Source organism: Bufo bufo, chromosome 3 (assembly GCF_905171765.1).
Source record: "Bufo bufo chromosome 3, aBufBuf1.1, whole genome shotgun sequence".
Classification (NCBI taxonomy): domain Eukaryota; kingdom Metazoa; phylum Chordata; class Amphibia; order Anura; family Bufonidae; genus Bufo; species Bufo bufo.
Window position 1 is genome coordinate 328,619,825 of NC_053391.1, and position 24,737 is coordinate 328,644,561.

Consider the following 24,737-nt stretch of genomic DNA (forward strand, 5'->3'; position numbering starts at 1 on the left):
GTTACACCAGATGCAGAGATTCACATGCTTTTGCCGCTCACATGTGATATTGGATGATTTTCCTCAATAAATAAATGACCAAGTCTGATATTTTGAAATCATTTGTTTGATCTGGTTATCTTTATCTACTTTTAGAAATTGTGTGAAAATCTGATGTACGGTAGTTTTAAGGTCAAATCCATACAGAAATATAGAAACTTCTGAAGGCTTTGCAAACTTTCAGGCACCACTGTAAAATTAAAAGTACTAGTTCTTCTTTACGCAAGAAGCATATCCTTTCTAGTTTACTTTCTCCTAATTACACTTTAACCACCCCAGCTCCCCTAGCTTAAACCCCCTTAATGACCAGACCACTTTTTACACTTCTGCACTACACTACTTTCACCGTTTATTGCTCGGTCATGCAACTTACCACCCAAATGAATTTTACCTCCTTTTCTTCTCACTAATAGAGCTTTCATTTGGTGGTATTTCATTGCTTCTGACATTTTTACTTTTTTTTGTTATTAATCGAAATTTAACGAAATTTTTGCAAAAAAATGAAATTTTTCACTTTCAGTTGTAAATTTTTTTTAAAAAAACAACATCCATATATACATTTTTCTCTAAATTTATTGTTCTACATGTCTTTGATTAAAAAAAAAATGGGTAAAAAAAAAAAATGGTTTGGGTAAAAGTTATAGCGTTTACAAACTATGGTACAAAAATGTGAATTTCCGCTTTTTGAAGCGGCTCTGACTTTCTGAGCATCTGTCATGTTTCCTGAGGTTCTACAATGGCCAGACAGTACAAACAAATGACCCCATTTCGGAAAGTAGACACCCTAAGGTTTTTGCTGATGGACATGGTGAGTTCATAGAACTTTTTATTTTTTGTCAAAAGTTAGCGGAAAATGATGATTTTTTTTTTTTTCCCCTTACAAAGTCTCATATTCCACTAACTTGTGACAAAAAATAAAAACTTCCATGAACTCACTATGCCCATCACAAAATACCTGGGGGTGTCTTCTTTCCAAAATGGGGTCACTTGTGGGGTAGTTATACTGCCCTGGCATTTTAGGGGCCCGACACCCCAGTATAATAAAAATTGGTGGTGTAGTGGGCAGTGCCAATGAGGGTTAAAAAATAAAAAATAAAATTTAACTCGCCTCGTCCAGTTGATCGCGTAGCTGCCGGTCTCCTGTTCTTTCTTCAGGACCTGTGGTGACGTCACTGAGCTCATCACATGGTCTATTACCATGGTGATGGATCATGTGATATACCATGTTATGAGCACAGTGATATCACCACAGGTCCTTTGACAGGTCATGAAGAAAGAACAGGAGACCGGCAGCTACACGATCAATTGGAGGAGATGAGTTAAATTATATATTTTGTTTAAACCCTCATTGGCACTGCCCACTGCGCCACCAATGTTTATTATACTGGGGTGTTCGGGGGGGGGGGGGGGGGGCGCACTGCGCCACCAATGTTTATCATACTGGGGTGTTGGGGGTGGGGGGCGCCACCAATGTTTATTATACTGGGGTGTTGGGGGTGTGGGGCGCCACCAATGTTTATTATACTGGGGTGTTGAGGGGCGCACTGCGCCACCAATGTTTATTATACTGGGGTGTTGGGGGCGCACTGAGCCACCAATGTTTATTATACTGGGGTGTTGGGGGCGCACTGCGCCACCAATGTTTATTATACCGGGGTGTTGGGGGCGCACTGCGCCACCAATGTTTATTATACTGGGGTGTTGGGGGGGCGCACTGCGCCACCAATGTTTATTATACTGGGGTGTTGGGGGGGGGGGGGGCGCACTGCGCCACCAATGCTTATTATACTGGGGTGTATATAATATTTATTATATTGACCTTCTACTTAGCATTCTGTATTAAAGAATGCTATTATTTTCCCTTATAACCATGTTATAAGGAAAAATAATACAGTGAATAGACTGTCATCCTAGCAGCCATGTGTGAAAATCGCACCGCATCCGCACTTGGGGCCTGCGTTGCGTAAAAAACGCACAACATAGAGCATGCTGCGATTTTCACGCAACGCACAAGTGATGCGTGAAAATCACCGCTCATGTGCACAGCCCCATAGAAGTGAATAATGGGTCCGGATTCAGTGCGGGTGCAATGCGTTCACCTCACGCATTGCACCCGCGCAGAAATCTCGCCCATATGAAAGGGGCCTAAGGGTGAATAGGACAAGGGTTTCAGCCCCAAAAAATAGGATAGGACTGTTCTATTACGGGCCGAACGTTTCATAAAAAGCGAAATGCACGCGGGTTTTTTTTTTTTTTTTTTTGCGTGGTATTGAGTATCACAATAGTTTCTTATGGTGACGAAAGCGAATCAAAATTTTGGTATCGAAACAACCCTACGCCGATCTGATCGGCGTAGCGTTGTCACGATACTAAAATTTTGATGGTTTCGATTTGGCGACTAAAAATTTTATTTGGCTCCTAAATTTTTCAGTTCAGGAGCCAATGGCTACTAGGTATTTTTTTTTTTTTAGTCTGGAGCACTGTTATGTATTTGAATTACCGCAACTTTCGTACTCCTCCTCTGGTAAAAATACTCCTCAAAAATGGTCAGAGGAGTATTTTTACTCTTCTGCAAATAACGTAGTGAGACCTCTGGCAGAAAGGATTCGCCCTCTTATAGTATTTGCTGAATATTTACAATAATGTGGCCTTGATATTATGATTAAGTTAGAGATTGCTTCTCTGTGTGGCTTGCATCTTTCGTGCTGAGAAGGTTCGTTGGAATCTCTGACCAAGTCTAGTTAGATTGGATTATGGTCTGTATCAGCAGATTTAGTTCTGCCTTTTGTTGATAAGGAGTTGTTGATAACCAATGTTCGTTTATGTGGAACATTGTAAGCTCAGTTGTTCGAGCTGCTATAGCCAAAGATAAGAAACATGCCAATTTCATACAACTGTCCCGGAGGGGAGTCTTCTGCAGTCTTGGTACTTAGAAACTGCAATATCAGTTCCACTTCTCATGTAGTGGAATATTTAGGCTTAATTGGTCTAGAAACAACTTTATTATCAGTAAGGTTTAAATAATGAGGTTCAAAACAGAACCAAAAGATTTTCTAGTACTTGAAGCCATGCTAGAAAGAAATTTTTCTAATAGAAATGTTATTGCAGCTTTGTGGAAGGTATCCTGAAGATTCTCTATTTGAGTACTAATTTTGAAACTCAGAAATTTGTTTTATTTTATGCACTTTATATAGCACTGACATATTCCACAGCGCTTTACAGACATTAGCATCCAACTGTCCCCAATGGGGCTCACTATCAGTATGTCTTTGGAGCCTTCATTTGTATGTTTAGTAGAAAGGTGTGGGAATGAAAACAACCAACCAGAGCTGCTATTCACATCAATTGTGGAAACTGCAGTAGAAGGTCTTTTGACCATTGAAAGCAGTCCGCAGTCATTTCTAATTAACTTTCTGACCCTTAAGCAACTTGTGGATACAATGGCTTGGAAGGCCATACCGGGTGGTATACAATCACCATTTGTTGGACTCTGTCTTCCTGAATTTTTTTCCTAACTTTTTGAGATAATTTGAGAGACAAGGAAAGACATGCATATAGGTTCCTCGGTTCAGTCCAAGGAAAGGAGAATGCATTCACTCTCCATGCTCCTTGAGATCATGTCCTCACTACGAATTTTGTTGTCTGAGCTGAGGTTGCTGATGCAAGCATATCTATTTCCCTGGTACTACATGTTTGATTTATATTTTTGAATAGGTGTTGTTTGGGTGCTGCTGTGACTGTAACTTTGTTGGAGTGTCCGGGAGCATACTGTGCTTTTAGATCTAGATTGTGAAAAAACATAAGCAGTGTTCTAGTGATCACTCCTCAAATCAGCTCTCCTCTCTCCTGTGTTTTCTCCTGTCCTTCTACTATAAACAGTGTTAAGCAGGGTGTTCTAGTGGTGATAGAGAATCAGTTCTCCCCTCTCCTGTATTCTCTCCTGTCTTTATACTATAAACAGTGTTAAGCAGGGTGTTCTAGTGGTGATAGAGAATCAGTTCTCCCCTCTCCTGTATTCTCTCCTGTCTTTATACTACACTGCTCAAAAAAATAAAGGGAACACAAAAATAACACATCCTAGATCTGACTTAATTAAATATTCTTCTCAAATACTTTGTTCTTTACATAGTTGAATGTGCTGACAACAAAATCACACAAAAATTAAAAAATGGAAATCAAATTTTTCGACCCATGGAGGTCTGGATTTGGAGTCACACTCAAAATTAAAGTGGAAAAACACACTACAGCCTGATCCAACTTTGATGTAATGTCCTTAAAACAAGTCAAAATGAGGCTCAGTAGTGTGTGTGGCCTCCACGTGCCTGAATGACCTCCCTACCACGCCTGTGCATGCTCCTGATGAGGTGGCAGACGGTCTCCTGAGGGATCTCCTTCCAGACCTGGACTAAAGCATATGCCAACTCCTGGACAGTCTGTGGTGCAACGTGACATTGGTGGATAGAGCGAGACATGATGTCCCAGATGTGCTCAATTGGATTCAGGTCTGGGGAACAGGCGGACCAGTCCATAGCATCAATGCCTTCGTCTTGCAGGAACTGCTGACACACTCCAGCCACATGAGGTCTAGCATTGTCTTGCATTAGGAGGAACCCAGGGCCAACCGCACTAGCATATGGTCTCACAAGGGGTCTGAGGATCTCATCTCGGTACCTAATGGCAGTCAGGCTACCTCTGGCGAGCACATGGAGGGCTGTGCGGCCCTCCAAAGAAATTCCACCCCACACCATTACTGACCCAATGCCAAACCGGTCATGCTGGAGGATGTTGCAGGCAGCAGAACGTTCTCCACGGCGTCTCCAGACTCTGTCACGTCTGTCACATGTGCTCAGTGTGAACCTGCTTTCATCTGTGAAGAGCACAGGGCGCCAGTGGCGAATTTGCCAATCTTGGTGTTCTCTGGCAAATGCCAAACGTTCTGCATGGTGTTGGGCTGTAAGCACAACCCCCACCTGTGGACGTCGGGCCCTCATATCACCCTCATGGAGTCTGTTTCTGACCGTTTGAGCAGACACATGCACATTTGTGGCCTGCTGGAGGTCATTTTGCAGGGCTCTGGCAGTGCTCCTCCTGTTCCTCCTTGCACAAAGGCGGAGGTAGCGGTCCTGCTGCTGGGTTGTTGCCCTCCTACGGCCTCCTTCACGTCTCCTGATGTACTGGCCTGTCTCCTGGTAGCGCCTCCATGCTCTGGACACTACGCTGACAGACACAGCAAACCTTGTTGCCACAGCTCGCATTGATGTGCCATCCTCGATAAGCTGCACTACCTGAGCCACTTGTGTGGGTTGTAGACTCTGTCTCATGCTACCACTAGAGTGAAAGCACCGCCAGCATTCAAAAGTGACCAAAACATCAGCCAGGAAGCATAGGTACTGAGAAGTGGTCTGTGGTTACCGCCTGCAGAACCACTCCTTTATTAGGGGTGTCTTGCTAATTGCCTATAATTTCCACCTGTTGTCTATCCCATTTGCACAACAGCATGTGAAATTGATTGTCACTCAGTGTTGCTTCCTAAGTGGACAGTTTGATTTCACAGAAGTGTGATTGACTTGGAGTCACATTGTGTTGTTTAACCACTTAAGGACCACAGGTTTATACCCCCCTAGTGACCAGGCCCTTTTTTACAAATCGGCACTCCACAACTTTAGCGGTTTATTGTTCGGTCATGCAACTTACCACCCAAATGAATTTTACCTCCTTTTCTTCTCACTAATAGAGCTTTCATTTGGTGGTATTTCATTGCTGCTGACATTTTTACTTTTTTTGTTATTAATCGAAATTTAACGATTTTTTTGCAAAAAAATGACATTTTTCACTTTCAGTTGTAAAATTTTGCAAAAAAAACGAGATCCATATATAAATTTTGCTCTAAATTTATTGTTCTACATGTCTTTGATAAAAAAAAAATGTTTGGGTAAAAAAAAAAAATGGTTTGGGTAAAAGTTATAGCGTTTACAAACTATGGTACAAAAATGTGAATTTCCGCTTTTTGAAGCAGCTCTGACTTTCTGAGCACCTGTCATGTTTCCTGAGGTTCTACAATACCCAGACAGTACAAACACCCCACAAATGACCCCATTTCGGAAAGTACACACCCTAAGGTATTCGCTGATGGGCATAGTGAGTTCATAGAACTTTTTATTTTTTGTCACAAGTTAGCGGAAAATGATGATTTTTTTTCCTTACAAAGTCTCATATTCCACTAACTTGTGACAAAAAATAAAAAATTCCATGAACTCACTATGCCCATCAGCGAATACCTTGGGGTGTCTTCTTTCCAAAATGGGGTCACTTGTGGGGTAGTTATACTGCCCTGGCATTCTAGGGGCCCAAATGTGTGGTAAGGAGTTTGAAATCAAATTCTGTAAAAAATGACCAGTGAAATCCGAAAGGTGCTCTTTGGAATATGGGCCCCTTTGCCCACCTAGGCTGCAAAAAAGTGTCACACATGTGGTATCTCCGTTCTCAGGAGAAGTTGGGGAATGTGTTTTGGGGTGTCATTTTACATATACCCATGCTGGGTGAGAGAAATATCTTGGCAAAAGACAACTTTTCCCATTTTTTTTATACAAAGTTGTCTTTTGCCAAGATATTTCTCTCACCCAGCATGGGTATATGTAAAAAGACACCCCAAAACACATTCCCCAACTTCTCCTGAGAACGGAGATACCACATGTGTGACAATTTTTTGCAGCCTAGATGCGCAAAGGGGCCCACATTCCTTTTAGGAGGGCATTTTTAGACATTTGGATCCCAGACTTCTTCTCACGCTTTACGGCCCCTAAAATGCCAGGGCAGTATAAATACCCCACATGTGACCCCATTTTGGAAAGAAGACACCCCAAGGTATTCAATGAGGGGCATGGCGAGTTCAAAGAAATTTTTTTTTTTTGGCACAAGTTAGCGGAAATTGATTTTTTTCGTTTTTTCTCACAAAGTCTCCCTTTCCGCTAACTTGGGACAAAAATTTCAATCTTTCCTGGACTCCATATGCCCCTCAGCGAATACCTTGGGGTGTCTTCTTTCCAAAATGGGGTCATTTGTGGGGTGTTTGTACTGCCCTGGCATTTGAGGGTCTCCGCAATCATTACATGTATGGCCAGCATTAGGAGTTTCTGCTATTCTCCTTATATTGAGCATACGGGTAATGAGATTTTTTTTTTCCGTTCAGCCTCTGGGCTGAAAGAAAAAATGAACGGCACAGATTTCTTCATTCGCATCGATCAATGTGGATGAAAAAATCTCTGCCAAAAAAAGAAAAAGGAGGGGAAAGGCGTCTGCCAGGACATAGGAGCTCCGCCCAACATCCATACCCACTTAGCTCGTATGCCCTGGCAAACCAGATTTCTCCATTCACATCAATCGATGTGGATAAATAAATCATTGCCGGGATTTTTTAATTTTTTTTATATATACAAAGTGTTTGCCAAAGTATATGAACACCGCCGCCTCCTCAGCTCATATGCCTCGGCAAACGTATCTTTTACTGCAGAGGAGAAATCTCGTCTTGCAGCGCCGCATACACCGACTTGCGTGTAATCTGACAGCAGCGCAATGCTTCTGTCAGAATGCACATCAGTGCTGCAGCTAGTCGATCGCTTGGTCCACCTAGAAGGTCAAAAAAACAAACAAAAAAAAACAGGCCGCAACGCAATAAATTTATTAACATTAACTTTAGAGAACATTAACTTTTATAAACTTTTGAAACAGAACAATAACTTTTTTGCTTACCAGTGATTTTTTTTTTTACCTTTATAGGACAAACCTCTCCTTCCCCATGGGACAATGTGCAAAGCGCAAATCGCCCAGAGATGTGGCGAAGTACATTATGCACTTTGTCCCAGGTGAAAGGAGAGGTTTGTAGCAGCTCTGTGTGAAAGGGCCCTAATAGCCCTGTGTGCCTGTCCTGTGTCACGCGATCCCTACACTAATAGTGTACCTGAGTGTGGAACTTGCGGAAACACTCCCCTATGCATAGGGCAGGCTGGTCAGGACAGTCAGGACAAAAAACGGTGGTGTCACGCCTTATTCCAGCCCTGCTGAAGAGACGACATCTTTTTCTTGGGGAACGTTGAGTTGGGGTACCAGGATAGACAGACGGGAAGTGTCTGCCATGTAGCCGGCTCACTACATCAGGGCCTTGGGGCACGGACCCTCCTGGATACAGGAGTTCCGAAATGATCTCTTCCTGGAATTTTAGGAAGGATCCTGTTCTCCCAGCCTTACTGTAGAGAACAAAACTATTATACATCGCCAATTGAATTAAATATACAGACACCTTTTTATACCAGCGTCTGGTGCGTCGGGAAACTAAATAGGGAGCCAACATCTGGTCATTGAAGTCCACCCCTCCCATGTGAAGGTTATAGTCATGGACAGAGAGGGGTTTCACAATGACTCCAGTTGCCCGTTCAATTCGGACAGTCGTGTCTGCGTGAATGGTGGACAGAAGGTAAACGTCCCTCTTGTCCCTCCACTTCACCGCGAGCAGTTCTTGGTCACACAAGGCAGCCCTCTCCCCCCGTGCAAGTCGGGTACTAACGAGCTGTTGGGGGAAGCCCCGGCGACTAGGTCGCGCGGTGCCACAGCATTGAATTCCGACTAGATGTAAGTGCCGAAAGAGGGCCACGCTTGAGTAAAAATTGTCCACGTATAAGTGGTACCCCTTGTGGAGTAAGGGTGACACCAAGTCCCAAACAATCTTGCCACTGCTCCCCAGGTAGTCAGGACATCCGACCGGCTCCAGTTTTGAGTCTTTTCCCTCATAGACCCTAAAACGATATGTATAGCCTGTGGCCCTTTCACAGAGCTTATACAGTTTGACCCCATAACGGGCGCGCTTGCTGGGGATGTACTGTTTTATGCCAAGGCGCCCGGTAAAATGTACTAGGGACTCGTCTATGCAGATGTTTTGATTAGGGGTATACGCATCTGCAAATCTGGATGACAAATGGTCTATGAGGGGCCGAATTTTGTGGAGCCGGTCATAAGCAGGGTGGCCTCTTGGATGACAGGTGCTATTGTCCGTAAAATGCATAAAGCACATTATGACCTCAAAACGTGCCCTAGACATTGCAGCAGAGAACATGGGCATGTAATGTATTGGGTCTTTAGACCAATATGACCGCAATACATTTTTTTTAGTTAGACCCATGCTGAGGATAAGGCCCAAAAAAATTTTAAACTCTGAAACTGTAACTGATTTCCACCGGTAAGGCTGGGCATAGAAGCTTTCCGGATTGGCGGTAATAAACTGTGTGGCGTAGCGGTTGGTTTCTGCCACAACTAGGTCATAGAGATCCGCGGTGAAGAACAGCTCAAAAAACTGAAGGGCCGATCCTAAATGAGCCGTCTCCACGCGAACTCCAGACTGGGCGGTGAAAGGGGGCAATACGGGTGCGGCGGAAGCAGGGGAGTGCCAATTAGGATTTGCCAGCACCTCTGGGAGACTAAGGGTTCTACGGGCCTGTGAACGTGGTGGCTGCGACAGGGGGGTTACTGCACGTGCCACCGTGCCAGCTGGAACTGCCCTTCTGGTGCTCGCCACTTCACCAGGGAATACGGCAGTGCTGGTAGAAGGTCCAGGGTGTGCTGCGCTGCTGGTGTATGCCGCACCATAAACAAGATCAGCGCTAGCACCACTCTGCTGCAAATGAGGGTCATCATGCAGGGTAGGCAGAACCCTGACATGGGATCGGGTACGTCTGGCCGTAGCAGGGACCTCTACCTCGTCATCCTCACTAGCGGTTAGAGTGCCACTGCTGTCTACAGGTTCATATTCTGAACCACTGGATTCAGCGGGTGAGGCGTCCCCATCGCTTTCATCCATCAGGGCCAGAATCCTGTAGGCCTCTTCAGCGGAATACCCCTTGTTTGACATTTTGGGTTCACTAAATTTAGGGGGTATTCCTCTGAGACTACCCAGGAAAAAGAGCAAACCTACCTAGCAAAAAGGAGTGCTTGCGAAGTAAAGCTGCGACCGCTAATAAAGATCCAAAAAGCTCAAAAGTGATCTTTATAGCGGCGCAGCGATTTTACCGTGTTTTTGCAGTGATCAGAAAAAAAAATTTCTGTCACTGCGGTGGAGCGGACTGAACGCAAGTGTGCGCAAAAGATCAGGCCTGATCGGGCGAACACTGCGTTTTGTAGAGCCTAAGGTGACCCTAATGTACTTATATAGATCTGATTGCGATCAGTATTGATCACTTACAGATACTATATAGTACTAGTGCTGATTAGCGACAGCGATGACGCTAATCAGCGACTAATCAGTGACTGCGGTGCGGTGGGCTGGGCGCTAAACTACCTAGCAAGTAGCTAACTAACTGGCGGAGATAAGGGACCCTTACAGGGGGGGTGATCAGTGACAGGGGGGGACAAGGGGGTGATCAGGGAGTCTAATATGGGCGATCAGGTGCTAAATAAGGGGTTAATAAATGACAGGGTAATGTGTAAATGTGTAGTGTGGTGTTTGGTGCTACTTACTGAGCTGCCTGTGTCCTCTGGTGGTCGATCCAAGCGAAAGGGACCACCAGAGGACCAGGCAGCAGTTATATCAGACGCTATTTTGAAAATAGCGTCTGACATAACCTTTTCATTCGGCGATTCAAAAATCTACAGCCTGCCAGCCAATGATCGCGGCCGGCAGGCTGCAGAAGAACTTGTGCACTATGCGTTCCTGTGGACGCGCGCGCCTGTGTGCGCGCGTTCACAGGAAATCTCCGGTCACGCGAGATGACGCCAATCGACGTTAGTGTGACCTGGGAGCGCCGCAGAGATGACGCCTTTCGGCGTTAGTGTGACGGTAAGTGGTTAAGTGTTCCCTTTATTTTTTGAGCAGTGTATAAACCGTGTTAAGCAGAGTGTTCTAGTGGTGATAGAAAATCAGTTCTTACCTCTCCTGTGTTCTTCCCTGTCCCTTATACTAGGTATCTTCATGCTGCTCCAAGGCCCTTAGTTACAATGCCTGAAACTTTGCTGCACATGCTCAGTAGAGAAGACCAGAGGAGGAAGTTCACTACTGGACATGCCTGCAGCCATCTCCGAACTGCTAGACAGAACAGGAAGACACTCAGTATTAAAGGAGTTGTCTGGGAATAAGTAACTTGTCAAAGGTGCCCACAGCCTGCCGCTGCTATAGAAAGAATTTCTTACTCTCTGCTGCTCTGGTCCTGCGTGCCATCTCAAGTCTATTCATCTTATGGTCTGCAGCATATTTAATTTGGCATGGGCATGACCATCTGGCTCCGCTGCAGCCAGTAACTGGCTTCAGCAGTGGTATGTCTCTTGTAGACACATGACTGCTTAATACATTCATTAGTTGCAGCGGAGCAGATGACTATGCTCATGCTGGAGAGGAAGTAAACAAGCCAGGGACCAGAAGATAGACGCACAGGAGCCAGTGCGGCTGTGGGCGCCTGTGAAAAGTTGCCGGATAACACTTTCATAACTATAGTGGCGCTAATAAATAAATATATATATTATATATATTACACCCTGCCTGTCCAAAAAAAAGTCGAGTCCCCGCCATAACAAAAGTCACACACTCTAATATTTCTTTGGACCGCCTTTAGCTTTGATTATGGCACGCATTCGCTGTGGCATTGTTTTGATAAGCTTCTGCAATGTCATAAGATTTATTTCCATCCAGTGTTGCATACGTTTCTCACCAAGGTCTTGCATTGATGATGTTAGAGTCTTGATTGCTGCGCAAAGCCTTCTCCAGCACATCCCAAAGATTCTCAATGGGGTTAAGGTCTGAACTTTGTGGTGGCCAATCCATGTGTGAAAATGATGTCTCATGCTCCCTGAACCACTCTTTCACAATTTGAGCCCGATGAATCCTGGTATTGTCATCTTGGAATATGCCCCTGCCATCAGGGAAGAAAAAATCCATTGATGGTATAACCTGGTCCTTCAGTATGTTCAGGTAGTCAGCTGACCTCATTCTTGGAACACATACTGTTGCTGAACCTAGACCTGACCAACTGCAGCAACCCCAGATCATAGCACTGCCCCCACAGGCTTGTACAGTAGGCACTAGGCATGATGGGTGCATCACTTCATCTGCCTCTCTTCTTACCTTGATGTGCCCATCACTCTGGAACAGGGTACATCTTGACTCCTCAGACCACATGACCTTCTTTCATTGCTCCAGAGTCCAATCTTTATGCTCCCTAGCAAATTGAAGCCTTTTTGTCTGGTTTGCCTCACTGATTAGTGGTTTTGTTACAGCTACACAGCTGTTCAGTCCCAATCCCTTGAGTTCCCTTCGCATTGTGCGTGTGGAAATGCTCTTACTTTCACTATTAAACATAGCCCTGAGTTCTACTGTTGTTTTTCTTCGATTTGATTTCACCAAACGTTTAAGTGATTGCCGATCACGATCATTCAGGATTTTTTTCCAGCCACATTTCTTCCTCGAATACGATGGGTCCCCACTGTCCTTCCAGTTTTTAATAATGCGTTGGACAGTTCTTAACCCAATTTTAGTAGTTTCTGCAATGTCCTTAGATGTTTTCTCTGCTTGATGCATGCCAACGATTTGGCCCTTCTCAAACAGACGAACATCTTTTCTACGACCACGAGATGTGTCTTTCGACATGGTTGTTTAAGAAATGAGAAGCAACTCATTGCACCAGTTGGGGTTAAATAACTTGTTGCCAGCTGAAAGATAATCGCCCATGTGTGTGTATATATATATATATATATATATATATATATATATATATATATATATATATATATATATATATATATATATAAATAATGAAATAGCAGCACACTTTAAATGCCAGGTGCTCAATCCTTTTATGGATCTGGATGAAGGATCCCCAAACGATAGCACAGGTAAGTGACAAGGCAGCACTCCGGACTTTAACCGCTGTACGCAGATTCGCGTTCCGGAGGTGGCAGCGCTGCGCACAATCACGCATATACGCGTCATCTCGCGAGACGCGAGATTTCGCTCCAAGCCGGCCCGCGCATGCGCATCGCGGGCCGGCAAAATTCAAAGAAGAAGTTCGTCACCAGCCTGCCAGCAACGATCATTGGCTGGCAGGCTGGCGATTTTTAAAAAATCCAATCAAAAGTCATATAACAGATCATATTAGTAAATATGATCTGTTATATGGCTTCTCTGCTCCTCTGCTGGTCCTTTTCGTCGGTTGGATCCAGCAGAGAAGCAGACTGAACTGTAAGTACACCAAACACTTCACTGTAGCCCCTGATCACCCCCCTGCACCCCAATTAACCCTTTGATCACCCCTTTGATCGCCCCTGTCAATCACCAGTGAAAGGAAAAAAAGTGATCAGTGTAAACTGTCACTTTTTTTTTTTCACTAGTATTGGCTGTTAGGTTTTAGGGATAGTTTAGGCCCCTTGGTTAGGTAGTTAGCGTCAGTTAGCGCCCAGCCCACCGCACCGCAGTCACTTTTATTCGCTGAATAGCGTATCGCTAATCAGCATTTGTACTTTTATAGTATCTGTAAGTGATCAAAACTGATCACGGTCAGATCTATAATAGTATTAGTGTCACTTTAGTTCGCCCTCCACCCAAAACGCAGTGTTTGCCCGATCAGGCCTGATCGGTCGCCCACACGTGCGTTCACCCACGCCCGCCCCACCGCAGTGACAAAAAATATATATTTTTTGATTACTGCACATTCATTTTACACGCACTGCGGCGATAAAAAAATCAGTTTTGATATTTTTTATCAACCGCAGCGGCCTCCGGTACTTCGCTAGCCTCCCCTTTGTAAGACAGGCTTGCTTTTTTTCTTGGGTAGTCTCAGGGAATACCCCTAAATTTAGTAGTCCAAAATGTCAAACAGGGGGTATTCTTCTGAAGAGGCCTACAGGATTCTGACCCAGTCGGATGAGGAGTGGGAACCCTCATCTGATGAATCTAGCGGGTCAGAATATCAACCTGTGGAAAGCAGTGGCTCTCTGACCCAAAGTTCGGACGAGGAGGTGGAGGTCCCTGGCAGCACCAGGCGTACCCGGCCCCGTGTCGCTAGACCACAGGTTATGCAGGATCCGCTTCAAGAGCAGCAGAGTGGGGCTGTCGCTGCCGGATCACGTGGTGAGGCATACACCAGCAGCGCAGCCCTCCCTGGACCTAGTACCAGCACTGCCGTACAACATGGTGACGTGGCGAGCACCAGAAGGGCAGTTGAAGCTGGTACGGTGGCACGTGCACTAGTTACCCCGTCGCAGCCACTGCACAGACAGGCCCGTAGAGCCCCTAGAATCCCTGAGGTGCTGGCAAACCCTGATTGGCAGTCACCAACTTCAGCCGCACCTGTAGTTCCCCCTTTCACCGCCCAGTCTGGAGTTCGGGTTGAGACGGCTCAAATCGGTTCGGCCCTGGGATTTTTTGAGCTGTTCTTGACTGCGGAGCTCTTGGACTTAGTCGTGGCAGAGACCAACCAGTATGCCACACAATTTATATCCGCCAACCCGGGAAGCTTTTATGCCCAGCCTTTCCGGTGGAAACCAGTCCAAGTTTCCGAACTTAAAATTTTTTTGGGCCTTCTCCTCAACATGGGCCTGACAAAAAAGCATGAATTGCGGTCATATTCGTCAACGCACCCGATTCATCACATGCCCATGTTCTCTGCTGCTATGTCCAGGACACGATTTGAGGCCATCCTCCGTTTCCTGCATTTTAGCGACAACACCACCTCCCGTCCCAGAGGCCACCCAGCTTTTGACCGGCTCCACAAAATTCGGCCCCTCATAGACCATTTCAACCAGAAATTTGCAGATTTGTATACCCCCGAGCAAAACATCTGCGTAGACGAGTCCCTAATACATTTTACCGGGCGCCTTGGCTTCAAACAGTACATCCCAAGCAAGCGTGCCCGGTATGGGGTCAAATTGTATAAGCTCTGTGAAAGGGCCACAGGCTATACCCACAAATTTCGGATCTATGAGGGAAAAGATCAGACCCTGGAGCCGGTCGGTTGCCCTGACTACCTGGGGAGCAGTGGGAAGACAGTCTGGGACTTGCTGTCACCCTTATTCGGCAAGGGGTACCATCTTTATGTGGACAATTTTTACACAAGTGTGGCCCTCTTTAGGCATTTGTTTCTAGAACGGATTTGCGCCTGTGGCACCGCGCGAACTAGTCGCGTGGGCTTCCCCCAACGGCTTGTAACCACCCGTCTTGCAAGGGGGGAGAGGGCTGCCTTGTGTAACGAAGAACTTCTCGCGGTGAAATGGAGAGACAAGCGTGACGTTTACATGCTCTCCTCCATTCACGCAGACACGACAATCCAAATTGAGCGAGCAACCCGTGTCATTGAAAAGCCCCTCTGTGTCCACGACTATAATGCGCTCATGGGAGGGGTGGACTTCAATGACCAGATGTTGTCTCCGTATTTAGTTTCCCGCAGAACCAGACGCTGGTATAAGAAGGTGTCTGTATATTTAATTCAATTGGCGCTGTACAATAGTTTTGTTCTCTACAGTAAGGCTGGGAGAACACGATCTTTCCTCAAATTCCAGGAAGAGATCATCGAGAACCTCCTTTACCCAGGAGGTTCCGTGGCCCCATCCACCAGTGTAGTTAGCCGTCTACACGAGCGACATTTCCCCAGAGTCGTTCCTGGTACCTCAACCCAACCGTCACCCCGAAAAAGATGTCGTGTCTGTAGCAGGAGTGGAATAAGGCGTGACACCCGCTATTTTTGTCCTGACTGTCCTGACCACCCTGCCCTATGCTTTGGTGAGTGTTTCCGGAAGTACCACACACAGGTACACTTAGCATAGGGATTGCATCTCACAGGACAGGCACACAGGGCTATTAGGGCCCTTTTACTCTCAGCTGCTGCAAACCTCTCCTTTCACCTGGGATAAAGTGCATAACGTATTTCGCCACATCTTTGGGCGATTTGCGCTTTGCACATTGTCCCATGGGGAAGGAGAGGTTTGTTCTATAAAGGTAAAAAAAACTAAACAAAAAAAAAATTACCGGTAAGTAAAAAAGTTAATATGTTCTGTTCTAAAGTTAATAAAGTTATTGCTTTGCGGCCTGGTTTTTTCTTTTTTGTTTTGTTTTTTTTACCTTTCAGGTGGACCAACCGATCGACTAGCTGCAGCACTGATGTGCATTCGGACAGAAGCATTGCGCTGCTGTCAGATTACACGCAAGTCGGTGTATGCGGCGCTGCAAGACGAGATTTCTCCTCTGCAGTAAAAGATATGTTTGCCGAGGCATATGAGCTGAGGAGGTGGCGGTGTTCATACACTTTGTATATATAAAAAAAAAAATCCCGGCAATGATTTATTCATCCACATCGATTGATGTGAATGGAGAAATCTGGTTTGCCAGGGCATACGAGCTGAAGTGGGTATGGATGTTGGGCGGAGCTCCTATGTCCTGGCAGACGCCTTTCCCCTCCTTTTTCTTTTTTTGGCAGAGATTTTTTCATCCACATTGATCGATGCGAATGAAGAAATCTGTGCCGTTCATTTTTTTCTTTCAGCCCAGAGGCTGAACGGGAAAAAAAAAATCTCATTACCCGTATGCTCAATATAAGGAGAATAGCAGAAACTCCAAATGCTGGGCATACATGTAATGATTGCGGAGACCCTCAAATGCCAGGGCAGTACAAACACCCCACAAATAACACCATTTTGGAAAGAAGACACCCCAAGGTATTCGCTGAGGGGCATATTGAGTCCATGAAAGATTTAAATTTTTGTCCCAAGTTAGCGGAAAGGGAGACTTTGTGAGAACAAAATAAAAAAAATCAATTTCCGCTAACTTGTGCCAAAATTTTTTTTTTTCAATGAACTCGCCATGCCCCTCATTGAATACCTTGGGGTGTCTTCTTTCCAAAATGGGGTCACATGTGGGGTATTTATACTGCCCTGGCATTTTAGGGGCCCCAAAGCGTGAGAAGAAGTCTGGTATCCAAATGTCTAAAAATGCCCTCCTAAAAGGAATTTGGGCCCCTTTGCCCACCTAGGCTGCAAAAAAGTGTCAAACATCTGGTATCTCTGTATTCAGGAGAAGTTGAGGAATGTGTTTTGGGGTGTCTTTTTACATATACCCATGCTGGGTGAGATAAATATCTTGGTCAAATGCCAACTTTGTATAAAAAAATGGGAAAAGTTGTCTTTTGCCAAGATATTTCTCTCACCCAGCATGGGTATATGTAAAATGACACCACAAAACACATTCCCCACCTTCTCCTGAGTACGGAGATACCAGATGTGTGACACTTTTTTGCAGCCTAGGTGGGCAAAGGGGCCCACATTCCAAAGAGCACCTTTCGGATTTCACAGGTCATTTTTTACTGAATTTGATTTCAAACTCCTTACCACACATTTGGGCCCCTAGAATGCCAGGGCAGTATAACTACCCCACAAGTGACCCCATTTTGGAAAGAAGAGACCCCAAGGTATTCGCTGATGGGCATAGTGAGTTCATGGAAGTTTTTATTTTTTGTCACAAGTTAGTGGAATATGAGACTTTGTATGAAAAAAAAAAAAAAAAAATCATCATTTTCCACTAACTTGTGACAAAAAATAAAAAATTCTAGGAACTCGCCATGCCCCTCACGGAATACCTTGGGGTGTCTTCTTTCCAAAATGGGGTCACTTGTGGGGTAGTTATACTGCCCTGGCATTCTAGGGGCCCAAATGTGTGGTAAGGAGTTTGAAATCAAATTCTGTAAAAAATGACCTGTGAAATCCGAAAGGTGCTCTTTGGAATATGGGCCCCTTTGCCCACCTAGGCTGCAAAAAAGTGTCACACATCTGGTATCTCTGTATTCAGGAGAAGTTGAGGAATGTGTTTTGGGGTGTCTTTTTACATATACCCATGCTGGGTGAGATAAATATCTTGGTCAAATGCCAACTTTGTATAAAAAAATGACCGAGCAATAAACGGTGAAAGTAGTGTAGGTCAGAAGTGTAAAAAGTGGCCTGGTCTTTCAGGGTGTTTAAGCACTGGGGGCTGAGGTGGTTAAAGAAAACAGTGGATCCTTTTATTACACCAAATGCAACGTTTCAGCTCATCTCAATGGAGCCTTTGTTAATCAGTGATAACAGTGCTCAATGTGAGTTTAAATAGGTGAACCACAATGTGTACATGATTAGGAGTTCAATTAAACAATAGACATGATTAAATTAAAAGTACATTGTGAATTCCATATAAACATTTGATATAAATATTTCAAAGTTTTGATAATTCATCAATAATTTCACTTTTGCGTATTCGAGTGCTATCTGTAGATCGTATTGCGCATTATTTGCGCTAGTACGCACCACTAGCATGTTTGTTTACATCGTTACCATGACTACTAGTGTAGCGGATTGAGTTCCGCCTTGCCATGCGCAGTGAATACTTTGAATGTGGCAAACTTTAACATACTCTGCATAGAGACATAGCTTTGTTAGCAGAGCGCTGGTCTCGCGAGATTTGTATTCGCAGAGGCGCACTGGTAACCCTAGTACTCTGACTTTGAGGCACATGGTGTCACAATGGGGAGTGGGGGAAACCCCCCACCATGCGGTGTTAAAAGGGTAAAAGGGGATCAGCCTGGCCAAAAGGAGTAATAAGGGAGCAGGTCACCTCCTACAACATCCCTAAACCTCTCCCTGACTCCTCACCGTATGAGCGGACCCCGATGGTAGGACAACTCAATTTAGATGAGAGTAGGGTCTTCATGTTTTGGGAAAATGACACCTCTGCTTCCTGTTCTGCTTTAACATAATAATGGACCTACTGCATTTGCTACTTTAAATCGAAAATGTTTAACGTTTGATTAGTAGTGGTTCCAGTAATAGATAGCAGAGTAGGAAGCAGGATCTTATTCAGGGGCAATTAGGGCCTGAATGTCAGGTATCCCATAAAGTTCCTGAGAACTAAGTCATCCTCTTTACCATAGAGGAACAAAAAGCAGGATGGGCAAACTCTTTAACTTCGGTAGAGTCAGCAATATCTGTTAGCAAATAATTTGGATGGAGGAGTTCTTCCTGCCATTTCAACTCTCATCATTTGTAATTTACTCAATTTTCCCCTTTCTCAGGAAGACATGGAGCATGATTGGGATTCTGAATCCCAATCCAAATTTAGAATGAGATTCGCAGCAGCCATGTTGAAATGTATCATGAGAGGCTAACACCTCATTTCTGCTGTGTGAAATACTGCTCAAACATGCTTTACTGAGAAACTTAGGCTACTTTCACACCTGCGTTAGGTGCAGATCTGTTTTGTATCTGCACAGACGGATCCGCACCGATAATGCAAACGCTTGTATCTGTTCAGAATGGATCCGTTTGCATTACCATGAACCAAAAAAACAAACATTTTTTATTTTGTTAACCCCTTAAGGACTCAGCCCTATTTCACCTTAAGGACTTGGCCATATTTTTGCAAATCTGACCAGTGTCACTTTAAGTGCTGATGACTTTAAAACGCTTTGACTTACCCAGGCCGTTCTGAGATTGTTTTTTCGTCACATATTGTACTTCATGACACTGCTAAAATTGGGTAAAAAAAAAATCATTTTTATTTATTAAAAAAATACCAAATTTACCAAAAATTTAAAAAAAATTGCAAATTTTCAATTTTTTCTGCTTCTGTAATACATAGTAATACCTCCAAAAATAGTTATTACTTTACATTCCCCATATGTCTACTTCATGTTTGGATCATTTTGGGAATGATATTTTATTTTTGGGGGATGTTACAAGGCTTAGAAGTTTAGAAGCAAATTTTGAAATTTTTCAGAAATTTTCAAAAAACCCAATTTTTAGGGACCAGTTCAGGTCTGAAGTCACTTTGCGAGGCTTACATAATAGAAACCACCCAAAAATGACCACATTCTATAAACTACACCCCTCAAGGTATTCAAAATAGATTTTACAAACGTCCTTAACCCTTTAGGTGTTCCACAAGAATTAATGGAAAATAGAGATACAATTTCAAAATTTCACTTTTTTGGCAGATTTTCCATTTTAATATTTTTTTTTCTTCCAGTTACAAATCAAGGGTTAACAGCCAAACCAAACTCTATTTATGGCCCTGATTCTGTAGTTTACAGAAACACCCCATATGTGGTCGTAAACCGCTGTACGGGCACACGGCAGGGCGCAGAAGGAAAGGAATGCCATACGGTTTTTGGAAGGCAGATTTTGCTGGACAGTTTTTTTTTTTTTGACACCATGTCCCATTTGAAGCCCCCCTGATGCATCCCTAGAGTAGAAACTCCAAAAAAGTGGCCCCATTTTAGAAACTACGGGATAGGGTGGCAGTATTGTTGGTACTAGTTTAGGGTACATATGATTTTTGGTTGCTCTATATTACACTTTTTGTGAGGCAAGATAACAAGAAATAGCTGTCTTGGCACCGTTTTTATTTTTTGTTATTTACAACATTCATCTGACAGGTTAGATTATGTGATATTTTTATAGACCAGGTTGTCACGGATGCGGCGATATCTAATATGTATACTTTTTTTTATTTATGTAAGTTTTACACAATGATTTCATTTTTGAAGCCAAAAAAATCATGTTTTAGTGTTTCCATAGTCTGAGAGCCATAATTTTTTCAGTTTTTGGGCGATTACCTTGGGTAGGGTATGATTTGTATCATTGAGGGATGAGATGACTGTTTTATTGGCACTATTTTGGGGTGCGTGTGACTTTTTGATCGCTTGCTATTACACTTTTTGTGATGTAAGGTGACAAAAAATTGTTTGTTTAGCACAGTTTTTATTTTTTATTTTTTACGGTGTTCATCTGAGGGGTTAGATCATGTGATATTTTTATAGAGCCGGTCGATACGGATGTGGCGATACCTAATATGTATACTTTTTTTGTCCCCCCCTATTTTTTGCCAATTTTTTTTAACTTTATTTGGTGAAAATGACGTTTTTGTTTATTTTTACTTGAAACTTTACATTTTTTGGGGGGGAAACGTAATTTTTTTCAACTTTTTTTTTCACTTTATTTTTTGCCCCACTTTTGGACTTGAACTTTTGGGGGTCTAATCCTTTACAATGCATTCCAATACTTCTGTATTGGAATGCATTGGCTGTATGAGTAATACTGTGTGTATTACTCATACAGCTTCCGGCCTGTGAGATCCTGGGGGCTGTATCTCACAGGCTTGTAACCGGAAGGCAGCGCGATGCCTTCCTTAGACATCACGCTGCCTTTCATGCCATCGGGTCCCCCCTACAGCCGCATGGGGACCCGATGGCACGCCCGATCGCCGCCGCAAACCGCAGGTCTGAATTGATTTCAGTGGGCATCCTGTCACAATTAACACCCGCCACGCCGCAATCTTTTTTTAAACTTAGGACGTACTGGGAAACAGGGCGTGCCGGTACGCCCTAAGTCCTTAAGGGGTTAATGATAATGCAAACTGATCCGTTTTGACTTACACTGAAAGTCAATGGGAGGCGGATCCGTTTTCAATTGCACCATATTGTGTCAGTGAAAACAGATCCGTCCCCATTGACTTACATTGTAAGTCAGGACCGATCCGTTTGGCTCTGCATCGTCAGTCGGACATCAAAACGCTGCAAGCAGTGTTTTGGTGTCCGCCTCCAGAGCGGAATGGGGCTGAACGGAGCCAAACTGATGCATTCTGAACGGATCCTTATCCATTCAGAATGCATTGGGGCTAAACTGATCCGTTTTGGGCCGCTTGTGAGAGCCCTGAAACGGATCTCACAAGCGGACCCAGAAACGCCAGTGTGAAAGTAGCCTTAGGCCCCTATCACACGAGCGAGTATTCTGCGCGGATACGATGCGGGAGGTGAACGCATTGCACCCGCACTGAATACCGACCTATTCATTTCTATGGGGCTGTTCACATGAGCGATGATTTTCACGCATCACTTGTGCGTTGCGTGAAAATCGCAGCATGCTCCTCTTTGTGCGTTTTTCACGTAACGCAGGCCCCATAGAAATGAATGGGGTTGCGTGAAAATCGCAAGCATCCGCAAGCAAGTGCGGATGCGGTGCGATTTTCACGCACGGTTGCTAGGAGACGATCGGGATGGAGACCCGATCATTATTATTTTCCCTTATAACATGGTTATAAGGGAAAATAATAGCATTCTGAATATAGAATGCATAGTAAAACATCGCTGGAGGGGTTAAAAAATAAATAAATAATAATTTAACTCACCTTAGTCCACTTGATCGCGGCCCGGCATCTCCTTCTGTCTTCTTTGCTGAACAGGATCTGTGGGGAGCATTTTACAGGTAAAGGACCTTTGGTGACGTCACTCCGATCATCACATGATCTTTTACCATGGTGATGGATCATGTGATGACCGGAATGACGTCACCAAAGGTCCTGTTGCTGCACAGAGATCAGATGAAGACAGAAGGAGATGCCGGGCATCGCGATCAAGTGGACTAAGGTGAGTTAAATTATTTATTTATTTTTAACCCCTCCAGCGATGTTTTACTAGGCATTCTGTATTCAGAATGCTATTATTTTCCCTTATAACCATGTTATAAGGGAAAATAATACAATCTACAGAACACTGATCCCAAGCCCGAACTTCTGTGAAGAAGTTCGGGTTTGGGTACCAAACACGCGCGATTTTTCTCACGCGAGTGCAAAACGCATTACAATGTTTTGCACTCGTGCGGAAAAATCGCGGGTGTTCCCGCAACGCACCCGCACATTTCCCCGCAACGGCCGTGTGAAAGAGGCCTTAAGCAAGTAACCCCGTACAAGCTCCCACAAATGAAGAACAACATAATGAAAAAATGGAGCTCACAAAGTACCCATATAAAATATAATATTTTATTGAAAAATGAATATGTAAAAAGTTATGCCATTAAAAATGGGGGAAAGGGCAGAAAAAGACACCTTCCCGGTAAGGGCTCATTCAGACGGCCGTATGCGGTCTGCAAAAATGCGGATCCTTTTTTTTGCAGATTAGATGCTGTCCCATTCACTTCTGTGGTGTCCTTTTTCTTCCATTGCACGGCTCAGCGAAAAAATGATACATGTCCTATACTTGTCAGTGAAAATCAGGACATGGCCCTATTGAAGTCTATAGATCAGAAAAAAAACAGAATGCAATCCGTTTTTTTGCGGACATGCTGAACTGTCTGCAAAAAAACGGATCCGAATTTTTGCAGACAGCATACGGCTGTCTGAATGAGCCCTGACACACAACAGAAAGTGTATGACATATATGAATAAATATATCATGTACAAAAGTTGTTGGTAGTGGTAATATGGTACATATGCATAAAAGGATAAACTGATGAATCTTCTAACTGCAAAAGTCATGAACATAAATCAAATCAAGGATACTGGCACTAAAAAGTATATAGAGACATGTCCCACACAAATATTAGCCAGAAGTCCAAGAAAATGCTGTGTCTGCAAGACTCTCCTAAATTCGTGTGTATACCAGGATGGCGCCACCCCGACGCGCGTTTCGGCGTGCCTTCGTCCAGTATCTATAGGTTATAACTACCTGATCGTTGAAGGTCCACTGCTGGGTCTATTTATAGGATAGGGATGAACTACCTGATCGTTGAAGGTCCACTGCTGGGTCTATTTATAGGATAGGGATAAACTACCCGATTGTTGAAGGTCCACTGCTGGGTCTATTTATAGGATAGGGATGAACTACCTGATCTTTGAAGGTCCACTGCTGGGTCTATTTATAGGATAGGGATAAACTACCTGATCGTTGAAGGTCCACTGCTGGGTCTATTTATAGGATAGGGATAAACTACCTGATCGTTGAAGGTCCACTGCTGGGTCTATTTATAGGATAGGGATAAACTACCTGATCGTTGAAGGTCCACTGCTGGGTCTATTTATAGGATAGGGATTAAGTACCTGATCTTTGGAGGCCCACTGGTGGGTCTATTTATAGGCTAGGGATTAAGTACCTGATCTTTGGAGGCCCACTGGTGGGTCTATTTATAGGCTAGGGATGAACTACCTGAACAGGAATGCTATTCCTTCACATGAATGGGGTTGAGCATGCACGCTGCTGCTCCATTCATTCTCTATGGGACTGCCAGAAATAACCAAGCACTGTACTCTGTTATTTCCAGCAGTCCTGTACAGAGTGAATGGAGTGGCAGTGTGCCTGATAGACCAGAGCTTAATTCATATGGGGACATCCCCATTCTTGTAATTGGTGGCGGTCCAGCTGTTTGGAACCCCACCTATTGGGTAATTATCCCTGTCCTGTGGATAGGGGATACGTTTGTATTGTGTACTGTAATACTTTAAACTGTAATATTTAAAAATATTGATCAATTAAGAAATACAGACAGAAACAAAATCGATAGTAAAAAAAAAATACTTGTAATCAAAGCTTTTAAATTTAATGTCATTTTCTGATGATACATATGTTTTAAATGGGTTGTCTGGCCTAGGAGCCAAAAACCCCAATGATTAGAACCTGTACCCAAATGAAAAAAATAAAAAAACTCGCCTGTCTGCAGCCCTGCCATTCCTGCACCGCTGCCCTGTACCTGCCAGACTGGAAGTGACTTGGTCCTGTGACAACTGTGGCTAATCACTGGCATCAGTAGTCACATATGCTAGAATGGCATGTCACTGCTGGTGATGTCCTTTTCTATCAAATGTGACCACTGAGGCCAGTGATAGGTTGCATTAGTCACTGGATCAAGCTACTTCCAGTCCGCCAGGAACTGAAGGGGCC

At 44.1% G+C, this 24,737-nt stretch overlaps 1 protein-coding gene across 1 annotated transcript in view; it reads left to right on the plus strand.

Moving 5' to 3' along the window:
* LOC120995285 (protein argonaute-3) overlaps window positions 1-24,737 on the plus strand; it is a 144,880-nt gene that overhangs the window by 15,266 nt on the left and 104,877 nt on the right. The gene's annotated exons all lie outside the window — the stretch shown is intronic.